The sequence below is a fragment of the Tenrec ecaudatus genome, chromosome 8, assembly GCF_050624435.1.
Source record: "Tenrec ecaudatus isolate mTenEca1 chromosome 8, mTenEca1.hap1, whole genome shotgun sequence".
Taxonomy (NCBI): domain Eukaryota; kingdom Metazoa; phylum Chordata; class Mammalia; order Afrosoricida; family Tenrecidae; genus Tenrec; species Tenrec ecaudatus.
Genome location: NC_134537.1, coordinates 85,297,323 through 85,308,778, shown reverse-complemented (window position 1 = coordinate 85,308,778; position 11,456 = coordinate 85,297,323). Strand labels below are relative to the sequence as shown.

The 11,456-nt window shown below is 44.8% G+C and overlaps 1 non-coding gene across 1 annotated transcript; it reads right to left on the bottom strand.

Annotated features, from left to right (window-relative positions):
* Positions 1–686: 686 nt before the first annotated feature.
* On the bottom strand, positions 687–750 carry LOC142455762 (U7 small nuclear RNA). The gene has a single exon (XR_012785899.1). It is a non-coding gene; the product is annotated as a U7 small nuclear RNA (small nuclear RNA).
* Positions 751–11,456: the final 10,706 nt, after the last annotated feature.

Sequence of the window (11,456 nt, the reverse complement as noted above, 5' to 3'; positions counted from 1 at the left end):
CACCTGCAATCCCCAGGAGGGTCCTCTGCCATCCGAAGGCTGCTTTCAAAAGAGACATTCCTAAGTTGCACCCCACTGGATGTTCCCTAGACTTTGAAAAGTCCCTTGGCCTAGAAATTCCAAGTTATTTTTAAAATTTCCCAGAAAAAAAAAACGTTAGCATGTGATAGTTACAGAATTCCTATGAAAAATGGGCATTATTACTTCTGGGGCAGAGAAGGGAATTTTCAGGTTACTCACTCTGAAACAATTAAATAACCATGAACTTTTTCTGATTACTGTATTTCAGTAGAACATTATCATTTACAAAATAGTTTCTTGTACATGGTTTCACAAATACGCGGAGCCTCCTGGAACCAAAATGTAATACATTCAGATGGTCCTATATTATAAATGAAGACGTTGAGGCACAGAAAGAAGGTCTGACAGAAAACCTGAAAATTAGGCAAAGCCAAAACCAAGATCCTAGTTTAAAAATATATATTATGACAAATTTTACAAAGCAGACATAATCTTATTGTTGACATTCCTCAGCCAACTTCAACAATTATCAACGTTGGATATTATTGTTTAATCTCTACCTGTGCCACTCCTATGCACACTGGAACAATTACACACACCGGCACTCTGGTAGCAACACTTTTTGACGTGTGTGTGTGTGACATGCACACTCACCAAAAATTTTTTTAAGTTTTCCAGAAAAAAAAACAGAAAACCTGCTAGACAAATTCTAAAAGAGCTGTAACACTCCAAAATCTTTTTAAGAGGGTTTCATGTCTTACATGTAAAGGGTATGTTGCAAGCAAAATGTGGCGAAACATGTGACTGTGATCAGTGGACGGCTGCAGACAGGTTCTCTCCATAATGCATTTATTTGTCTTGGTCTCTTTAGGGTGCCTCTAAAAAAATTTTAAATAAACAAAAAGATTTTGAATTAAGGGCTAATATCAAGTGTTTAACAAAACTCAGGTGGCGATCTTCCTAGATCATTGAGAGAGCCAGTGGCACAGGGGCTGCACCCTGGGCTGCAGCTCCCCATGGTTCACAACCACCCGCTGCTCCTCAAAAGAAAGACAGGGTTTTCTCTGGCCATTAGCAGTTCAGGCTTGGAAACTCACAGGTGCAGTTCCACCCTGTCCTATAAGGTGGCATTAGTTGGCATCATTTCCATGGCAGCGAGTTTGTTTGATGCAATATGTTCACAGGAAGGCACAGCTTTCAGAGGAATCAAGTGTTTTAAGGAACGTCTAGAAGGCTTCGACGATGAGGTAAGAGAGGGAAGCTCACCGAGCTTGTTGAAAGAAGAAGTGGTGGCTGAAGTCAAGAAACCAGTGGGAGAAGGCCACAGGATTATCAGCGATAACACAGCTACTAAAATTGGGGTCTCAGATTTTCAGGGTTTTTATTGAGAAAGCTTGCACTCAGCAGGCTTTCCGCTCAATGGGTGTCAAAAGCATCGCATGACGATTGAAACCCATAAAGATGATTATGTGGAACAAATGGTATTCAAGGACAAGTCTTGGGTTTATCAATATAATCAAAAAGAACAAGATCCAATCAAAACAGTGGCTTCCAAAAGGATCTGCTAAGGCAGTGCAATTCCAGGCAGAGCAGTCGGCTTAAAGGGTTATTTGCGGTTGTGGTGGTTGAGGGCCGCTGCAACCCTTTGCACGACACAACTACACCCAGTGTGGTCCTGCCCCACCCTCCCAGTGGTCACGCTTGACCCCATTGTGACAGCCACTGTGTCAGTCCCTCTCATTGAGGAGCGTCCTCGTTTTTGCTGACTCTACTTTACCAAGCCTGATGTCCTATTCCAGGGTCTGGTCTCTCCTGATAATATGTCCAAATGATATGGGATGCAGTCTTTCCACTAAGGAGTCGTCTGGCTTTACTTCTTTCAAGACAGATTCGTTTATTCTTCTGCTAGTCCATGGTGCTTTCAAGATCATAATTCAAAATTCAGTTCATCTTCAGTCTTCCTTATTCCAAAATCTATCACTTGGTAGGTTTTTCTCAAATGACATAGGAAGCTCATAAATGCATGTGAAGAAGTCTTAAGAAAATTAAAAACCCTAGGGAATTAAAATCCACAATGAGGAGGACGTAGAACTCCTGGAGGTGTTGGAGCAACAGCAGTCTAGCTGAGGGGAATGACTCAGAGGCAGAAGAAGGGTGAGCATGATGGTGGGACAGGAGGAAGGTAAAAGGAAACAGAGACAAGATCTAGGAAGCAAAGCTAGGGATAGACGTATAAGCATAGGTGTTACATAGGTAAATACATTGATTCACAAAAATAGACATATTGACCTATGTACATATATTTATAAAGCAATATATACTGAAGTAGTGGACAGACTTTAGGCCTCTGCTCATGCCCTCCCTCAATGCAAGAACACTTTGTTCTAAGAACCTGGAATTCTGTGCTGCTCACTGTCTGAGCACAATCACTGAAGACAAAATGTGTGCATAAATAAATGTGGTGAAGAAAGCTGATGGTGCCTGGTTATCCAAAGATATAGGGCCTGGGGTCTTAAAGGCTTGAAGTTAAATAAGTAGCCATCTAGTAGAGAATAAACAAGCCCACATGGAAGAAGCACTCAACAAAGGGTGTCAGAGCAGAGACCCCAAACCCATCTGTAGACAATGGAACATGCCCTCACAGAAGGGTCACATACAATATTCCTCTGGTTCCTTGAGGTTTCCTTAACCCCCACTATCATGACCCCAGTCCTGCCTGTGAATTGGGGCTAAACCGGAGCCTGTGCACAGGTACAGATAAGAGATAAGAGATCACGACACATGGAGTCCAGGAACATGAATGAGAGTAGCAATACCAGGAGGGGAGGGGGAAGGTGGGAAAGAAGGGGAGGAAGAGGGAACTGATCAAAATGATTGACACATAACCCACCTCACCGGGGACCCCCCCACCCCCAAGAGGATGAACAACAGAAATCATGGGCAGAGACAGCAGTTGGTGTAAGATATGAAAATAATAATAATTTGTAATTTATCAAGGGGTCACGAGAGTCAGAAGAGGGAGGGGGGAAAAGGAGCTGATACTAAGGGTTCAATAGAAAGTAAATGTTTAGAAAATGATGATGGCAACATGTACAAATGTGTTTGATACAATGGATGTATGTATTGTTATAAGAGCCGTAAGAGCCCCCAATAAAATGATTTCTTAATTAAAAGAAGAAAGAAAATTAAAAACTGAATTGATGAGAATAAGGTCAGAGAAGTTACACCAAAGATGTTTTTTCTTCCAAAATCAGGATATCAGGGCTAGCAAGGGTTGTTCTATGACAATTTCATTGGGAAACTTCACCCTATTCACCCTATGGCCCTGTCCTACCCCTGCAGACTTCTCTTTGTTCCTTAAGCTCAAAGAACATTGAAATGAAACAAGATTTGAGCTCCTTGTGGATATTAAAACTGATGTTTTAAAGTGGTGTGAGTTAGTTAGTTTCTTGTGCCAACCTGGCCGATAAACACACGTGGGGTTAATTGAAGGGCGAAGAGATAGGGTGCAGCTGCCTTAGCAGTTCCCTGATTCAGCTTGCAAGGCTGACTTCCTGCAAGACATCCCTGAGAAGCCATGTGGACCTACCCCAATGCAGCCCTGGGTGCTGGAGCAGCCGTGTGGAGACCCCTGCCAGCGCTGAGATGCTTACATGTTCACTGACTCGGCTTTCCTCCTGCAGTCGGCATCATTGCGTGTGTTTTGTGAGATGGAGGAGGACTTTGTGGATTGGTGTTGGACCTAAGGGTTAATGGGTTAATGTTGGACTTGTGAGCTTGGGCAGCACGGGGTTGGGATATTTTCTTGATGTGCACTTAACCTTTACATAAAACTCTTCTTATACGTGGGTTTCTCTGGATTTGTTTCTCTCAAGGACCCAGACTAACACGTGGTGCAAACTAGGGTTTTTTAACACCTCTCATGGGTATGTGTGTGTTCAGAAAGTTTGTGGAAATGTGCATTGTGGAAAAAAAAACAATGCCTAGACTGCTAAACTTTTTGCATCAAAATAATCTGACTAACTGGTTACATGACTACACAGGATCTAACTGGAGACACTAAGGATAAGACATCAGCTTGACAAACACAAATTCTTCTAAAATTGAAACTGAAGCAGACATCAAATTTATGGTGGCGCTTGAGAGGCAGAATGGTGAAACTATTGATGCTTCACAAAAAGTTTATTGAGACAAGATCTCACATAAATCATCAGTTTAAAGGTCGATAACTCGTTATAAGAAGGAAAGAGGACCAGTGATTCGCAGCAGAAACCATAGCCAACTCCGTAGACGTGTCACTTGGGTGAGCTTACATAATTCTGACTGAAAAATTAAAGTTGAGCAAATGTTCCGCTCAGTGAGTGCCCAAGCTGTTACGTCTAGATCAACTGCAGACAAGAACAGAGCTTTCTATTAAAAAAAAAAAATTTTTTTTAAGTGAAATCAAAACAAAGCATTTCTTGAGAGAGCAGTAACAGGCGATGCAACATGGCTCTGCTAGCACGATCCTGAAGACAAAGTAATGGCTACCAAGGGCCAGAAGTGGTCCAGTCAAAGCAAAAGTAGGCCAGTCAAGAGCAAAGGTCATATCAATTTTAAGTTGTTTCCGTTTTTTAATATTTTTTGTTTCTTTTTGATTGGGGTTTTCCAGTGTTTTCTCTAATCGTTGCTATTGTGTTTGTTTGCTTGTTTGTTTGCTTCCTGTGTGTGCTCTGCATGATTTTCTTTCTATGGAATCCAGGATAGGCAGATCTGTAGAGACAGGCACTGCATAGGGGCATGGCGGGGAGGATGGGGACAATGGGGAGTTAACAACAATGAGTGTTAGAAGAAAACCTTTTCTGAAATTGATTGTGGAAATGACTGCACACATCTTCTTAACATGACTGAACAATTCAATTCTACCATCTACAAAAGGTTTGCCAATAGAATTTTTTTTTAAGAGCAAAGGTCATGGCAACAGCTTTTCTTTGTTTTGTTTTGATGTTCAAGGCATTTTGTGTGTTGATTTTCCAGAAGGTCAAAGAACAATAACATCTGCTTATTATGAAAATGCTTTGAGAAAATCATCCAAAACTTTAGCAGGAAAAAAACGAAACAGGAAAGTTTCTTCAGAGAGTCCTTCTCCAGCATGGCAAAGTCCCTGCATGGCATCTCGTGAAACCAGGGCAGTTTGGCAAGAGTTCTATGGAAATTCATGAGGCAGCTTCCTGACAATCCTGAGTAGGCTCCTCTGCCTTCTTTTTGTTTCCTAGTTTAAAAGAAAATCTTTAAAGGGGACCCTTTTTTCTTCAGTAACGGTGTCAAAAAGACTGTATTGACCTGGTTAAATTCCATGGGCCCCAGTTCTTCAGGGTTGGTCTGCTATCCTTGCTGACAAAAATGTCTTGGCCCTGATAGAGCTTATGTTGACAAATAAAGTTTTTATTATTTTTTTGTTTATTTAATCCTATTTTCCATGACCTTTCTGAAGACTCCTCCTGTGTGTGTGTATGTGTGCGTGTTGCACAAATCTACCTATATTGAAATGAGCAGATCTTTTTTTTAATCATTCTACTGGAGACTCTTACAGATCTTATAACAATCCACAATTCAATTGTATCAAGCACAAATGATACAATGAACAAATCTTAAAAGGGCCCCCTTTTCTCTCTCTCTTTTTTCAAATTCCAATTCTGTATGGCAAAAAAATCTGGCTCTGTTACCTCCAAAATGTAAATGCTATTGCCGGATTTCCTGCTGTTTCCTCCAGGGAGTCGAATCATCCTTCCCTCAATTCAGGTTTTGCTTGGAGAAGAGGAATGCTTTTGTTCTCGGTGGGAAAGCTGTATAGGATACCAAATCAAGTTACTGCATTGTTACCCACCCACCAGTGAAACCCAGGCACGTCTCATCCCATCTGTGCTATTAGGCTGCCTGTGAAATGGAAACCCCCTGAGCCAAGTTCCACACCTCCCCTATCCCCTCCCCCACCCCCATCCCTACCAGCTTTGCACCTTCCCCCTGAATGCTCACCACTCTGAGCCACACACTGGGGACATCTCACACACATTCAACCAGAGTTCATTTAGCTCTACTGTGCGCTGGCCACTTGCTCTCCCTACTGTGTGCCAGGTAATTGCCAGGACTTGCTCTTATCTCCAAGAAATCCGAACGTGTAAGCATCTCATTTCCCTTTAAAAGCTGGACAGGAAAATATAAACTTGTCTTCCATCTCATTGCAGGAGATGAGTCAGCAGAACAGGAAATTCTCCTTCTGATCCGTGGGCCGGGCGGGCGTGTGCGGTATCGAGCAAGGGCTGGGGAGGCGCCCAGCTTCTCTCCTGGAGCCGCTCTGAAAGGTGAACAATGGGAGCTGGCCCGTGAGTTTAGAATTGTTGACACACACTTGCCAATTAGAATTGTCCCAACATGTTTGGGGGAAAGCTCAGCTGCTTCCAAATAAGGAACAGGGCAAATAAGGAAACTGATGGTTGCCCACGTCTCAGTGGCCTCGGAAAACAAGAGGTTCTAGGCGGTGCAAACACAGAGTCTCAGGGCAGACTTGAGCAGCACACCCAGGTGTGGGCCTATTTGGGGAAAGATGTGTTTCAAGAGACGTGCTGAGACTCCACAAAAGCTTTCAAAACAGGAATCGGAAGGCGTAGTGAGTGACAGGCCCAGAAGAGCCGTGTGGACTGGAAAAGTCTAGAATCATGATTAAGCCCCTTCTGGGTGCAGCTCCTGTCAGCAGTCCAAAGTCCACAGGGGAGACCCCAGTTGTAATGACTCTTCTCTAAGACCTTTTAAGTCAATGAGCCACTGTGGGCCTCAGGGTTCTGATCTGCCTAAAGAAAGCCCCTTGGGGACTGTTTCTAAAACTGGAGCTCCGGTACAGACTCCAGTGTTCACACCACTCTTTCCTACCTTCCAATCTTTTCCTACCGAAATGAGGAGGGAGAAATAGCTGAGTACGCTGTTTGATCAAATGAGGACTTTTAAAAATAGCTGCTTTGTGGGAATCAGGCTCTGTGTGTGTGTGTGTGTGTGTGTGTGTGTGTGTAGAGAGAGAGAGAGAGAGAGAGAGAGAGAGAGAGAGAGAGAGTGTGTGTGTGTGTGTGTGTGTGTGTGTGTGTGTGTGTACATTTCTTCCAGGAAGCAGTCGCCACTGTTCAGAGCCAGCTCTGAATGTTTCGGCTTTGCAGAAAAACCAGTGCAGCCACAAGAGGAGTGAGAGCTTCTATGTGAGAAGGAGGTGGGGGGGAGGAGTAAATGTGCTGAGATTCCAGCCTTGAATTTAAAAAAAAAAGGATGATAATGCTGCTAGCTAGAATGGGAGGTTGAAAATGAGCCAAGAAATAAAAATATGCTGGGACTTTTAAATAGGATGTAGCCAGAGCCCGTTCAATCCGCCTCTTCCACTCTGACTGGCTTTTTACATTCGCCTGCCCTTCCCCCTCACCCCACCCAGGCCCATTCTAATTCTTTCACGAAGACTCCAATTCTTCTCCCTCCTCCCCCACGGAGAGATTACATAGGAGCCGGAAGGAAGTGACACATTTTCCTGCTTGAATGGAGCAGGCCCCTGCAGCAGCAACTCCACATTTGTCAGCAGTGTTATCTCACCTCCCCACCCCCCCTCCACCCAACCGACCCCCGGCCAGCACATGGTTCTCCACATCACACTTCCCAAGCTGAACCCTGTTTGATGGCTGCCAGGCCTACAGGATAGCGAGCTCCAGCTTGGGGCAGCCAGGCACGGAAATTCAAATTCCTATCTAGCGCAAAGGCCAAGGGCAGCGCCTACACTGATCTGGGTCCTGCGCCTGCACCTCCTACTGTGCGTAGCTCTTGAGAAGTCGGGAGTTATCGGGCCTGCCTTTGCATGCACTGTGTGACCTGGGGCATATTAGCCTCTCTGGACCTCATTCTCTTCATCTCTAGAAGATGAAGTCTACATCTCGGATTCTAACCAGGATTGAATACGGTCGGGTATGTATCATTCCTGGATTGTTGAACCAACTTCTTAGAAGGTAGACAGCACAGTTTCAAATGTAAATCGACTACACCTGGACTTACCAGGTGTGCATCACAAAGTGCCAAGTGTAACTGGGAGTGCTTACTCTCAATGCCATAGAGCTGGCTGCAACTGCCCGTGTGAGTTTCTGAGATGGTTCATGGTTACAGAAATAGAAAGCCTCGTTTTTCTCCTAAACAGTGGCTGGGCACTGCTTACCTTGTGGTGAGCAGCCCCGATGTATAAGCGCTTCACCACCAGGGAGCCTAACTGAGAGTGGGAGAGACAGATAAAGGAGTCTGTTTCCTTTCTTGCCTTCTCGAACATTTCCTCCTGCCCACCCTCTTTGCCTACCCTCCATCTTTAACACACTTCTCTCCACCACCATGTTGGCTGTGCACCTTATTGGATGTGCTTCTCCTGTGTTCCCTGCTCTAGCCGTGCAGTAATTAAGCTCTCCACAGGAGGGGATTGACAGGTTGAGCCCATTTTTTTCACTCCCTTGGAGTCTCCTTAGAATCCCTGCCAGTCTGCTTCCTTAAGGATGGCAGCCTTGGAAACCCCATGGGGCAGCTCTGCTCTATCCTGTTAGGGTGCTTGCTATCAGTCAAAGTCTACTCTGTGACGTGGGTTTCGACTGTGGTTTATTCATAGGCGTTGTTCTCTGGGTGACACTGAAAACATAAATTGGTATTCCAGTTCATAAATGGCAGTTCCCCCCAACACTGGCTAATTGCCTCTGCCTGTGGAACAGTGCGTGGCGGGTCATAAACCCACAACAGCTATCTGCTGAATGGATGCGTTGGGACCTCCCTGGGCGTTGCGTTCCTCATTGGCGTGAGAATGCCTCATTGAGGTCAGCGGGCAGAATCAGTGATTCTCAAGCCTTGGTTCTTCAAGGGACCCCAGCAGAACTGTGCAGAAGTAGACTCCATTCTGGAATGACTCGGCAGGTCTACGGTAGGGAATATGAATGAGTACTTCAGAAACAACCACTTTCCAGGTGATTTTGCTGCATGGCTAAACTTAGGGCTCATACTGCCAGATATTTGTAACCATTCTCAGCTGTATAGAACAGCAAGCCTGCTGAGGGGTGATAGTACCATGAAGGTGGTGTAGTCCTTAGCGGGCTCACACCCTTTGTTTTGCTCTTCTATTTTGATGGGGGTGGGGGTGGGAGACACTGCTTTTACATGATCCTCCAAGAAAGGGAATGAAAAAAGAAATACAACGAAACCTCTGGTTTTGTTTCACAACATACAAGCAATTTAGTAAACTTTCGACAGTTCCACCATGTTTCACTCACAGAACTATTTGTAGGTCCTCTGGGGAAGTGGGGGCACCGCATGCTTACGTCTCCATTCCTCTGAGCCTCTATTTCTGTCGCTAGGTGACTTCTGAGGCCAACACAGTCAGCAGCCTGGCTACATGGTCCCAAGGATGCTCTGTTTGATGGCAGAGAAGGGGTTCTTCCTCAGCGTGGCTGCCCTGCAGGATGACCTCTTAGTCGTGGGTCAATGGCAAAGCAGGCACATGCATGCCATCAAGTTGGAGAAGGAAAGGCCAGATATTAAAGCAAAAGATTAAGCTGCAAAGTTCTGACCGAAAATATAAAGGAGGCAGGTACAAACACCATAGAATTTTCCATAAATGCTCAGGAGCTGGAGGGAGCAAGTCTGGGATGAAGGGAGCAGACATGGGAGATATGGCCGAGTCCCTTTCTCAGGAAGCAGAACCTGAGGCCCAGAAGTCACTGGGAAGAACATCAAGGTTCTCCTCCAAGAGACAAAGCTGCAAAACGCCTTCTCCAGGCACGGTCTGGAGGAGATGGCTCCCTTGGTTAGCAAGTAGCATTCGTATTATCACTGAATCATTTATCAAGTGCCTGCTGATGAGGGTGAGTCAAATGGCCCTATATTTATGGCCTATACATTTGGATTTTCTTCACAGGGATTGTCGGTTTCATCATAAAGAAGCTGGGAGACGAATCTTGCAGAGAAAAACCAGAGCACCCTGCTTGTCATCTTCAAGGTATGAAGTCTCAGTACTTTCCTCCAAACTGCCTCTCGCAAATATTGATGAGGGAACTGATATTGGCAGCAACAACTTTTAAATGAACTCAAATAACTGGAGTGAATTGAAAATAGAAATATAGCACATTCCATCAAACTCCAGTTCCCTCCACTGTAGTAGTAGTATTTTCGAAAGAGGGAACTTCAAAAAGTTCATGGAAGTATTCCATTATCCCCCTTGTATGGACATTTAATTGTAATATCATACCTCTTAAATTTCCAGTTTTAACACTGTGTTAGTCTGGGTTGATCAGATAAACAAATTCATAGACACTCGTGTATGTAAGAAAGAGCTTTATATAAAAGAGTAATTGTATATTAAGGAAAACATCCCAACCCAGTCCAGATGAAGTCCTTGAGTCTGATATTAGCCTATAGATCTGATACCAATCTATAAATTCCTCTTCAGACTCGTGAAACACATGCAATGATGCCAAATGCATGAAGATCGCAGGCCAGTGGGTAGCAAGTCTTGTGGATCCAGTGGTGGTGGAAGCATCTCAGCACTGGGAGGGGTCTCCACTCCATGGTTCCTCCAGCTCCAGGGTTCTGGCTGCATCAGCGTAATTCCAGGTGGCTTGTCAACAGGAATGTCTCACAGGGAGAGTGTGTGTCCCACCTCCAGGGAGGAAGACAGGAGTTCCCAGAATCCTCAGGAGAAGGCCATGCCCACACAGTCTTCATTGACTATGACCTGATTGACAGGCTAGACTCCACCCCTTCACTCAAGTTGACTGATGTTTATGCAACTGCCATAAACACTAAGGGGCGGCAGGGGGATTAAAGCCACATGTATTTAGAAACAGTGAAGTTTTTTGTTTAGTTTCCCCTCAAAATGTCTGTTTTTAGCTGACCAGCCTGTCATCTCACGTCTGGGGAGATCAGTTCAAGGTGGACGGAGGAGTCAGACTGCCAGGGTTGGGATCTCAGTGCTGTCACTTATCAGCCACGTGACTTTGCCATGTCACTTACACTCTCGGTGCTTCCATTTTTTAACCTATAAAATGAGAGTGAAGATGCCTACCTCGTAGGGCCCTTGTAAGGCACAAAGGAGCTAGGATCCGTAAAGAACATAGTCCCAGACCCTTCAGTGGCGCTGGGAGCAAGTGCCAAGGAAGAACACACTGCTTCTGCAGCTCTTAGTGTCCTTTCAGCAAAGCACTCAATCCACTTAACACCAAGGTGGTGGGGAATGACCATGGGAGGCTCCACCTAACACACCTGTGGGACGGAATGGATGCTATGAACTTCATTTAATCGGGGCTTACATTCATGGAATGATACTTGTCAATCAGGAAGGAATAGTTCATGAGAACTAAAATTAAATGAAGTCCTTGGTGGTGTAGTTAATGTGCTTGGCTGCTAAC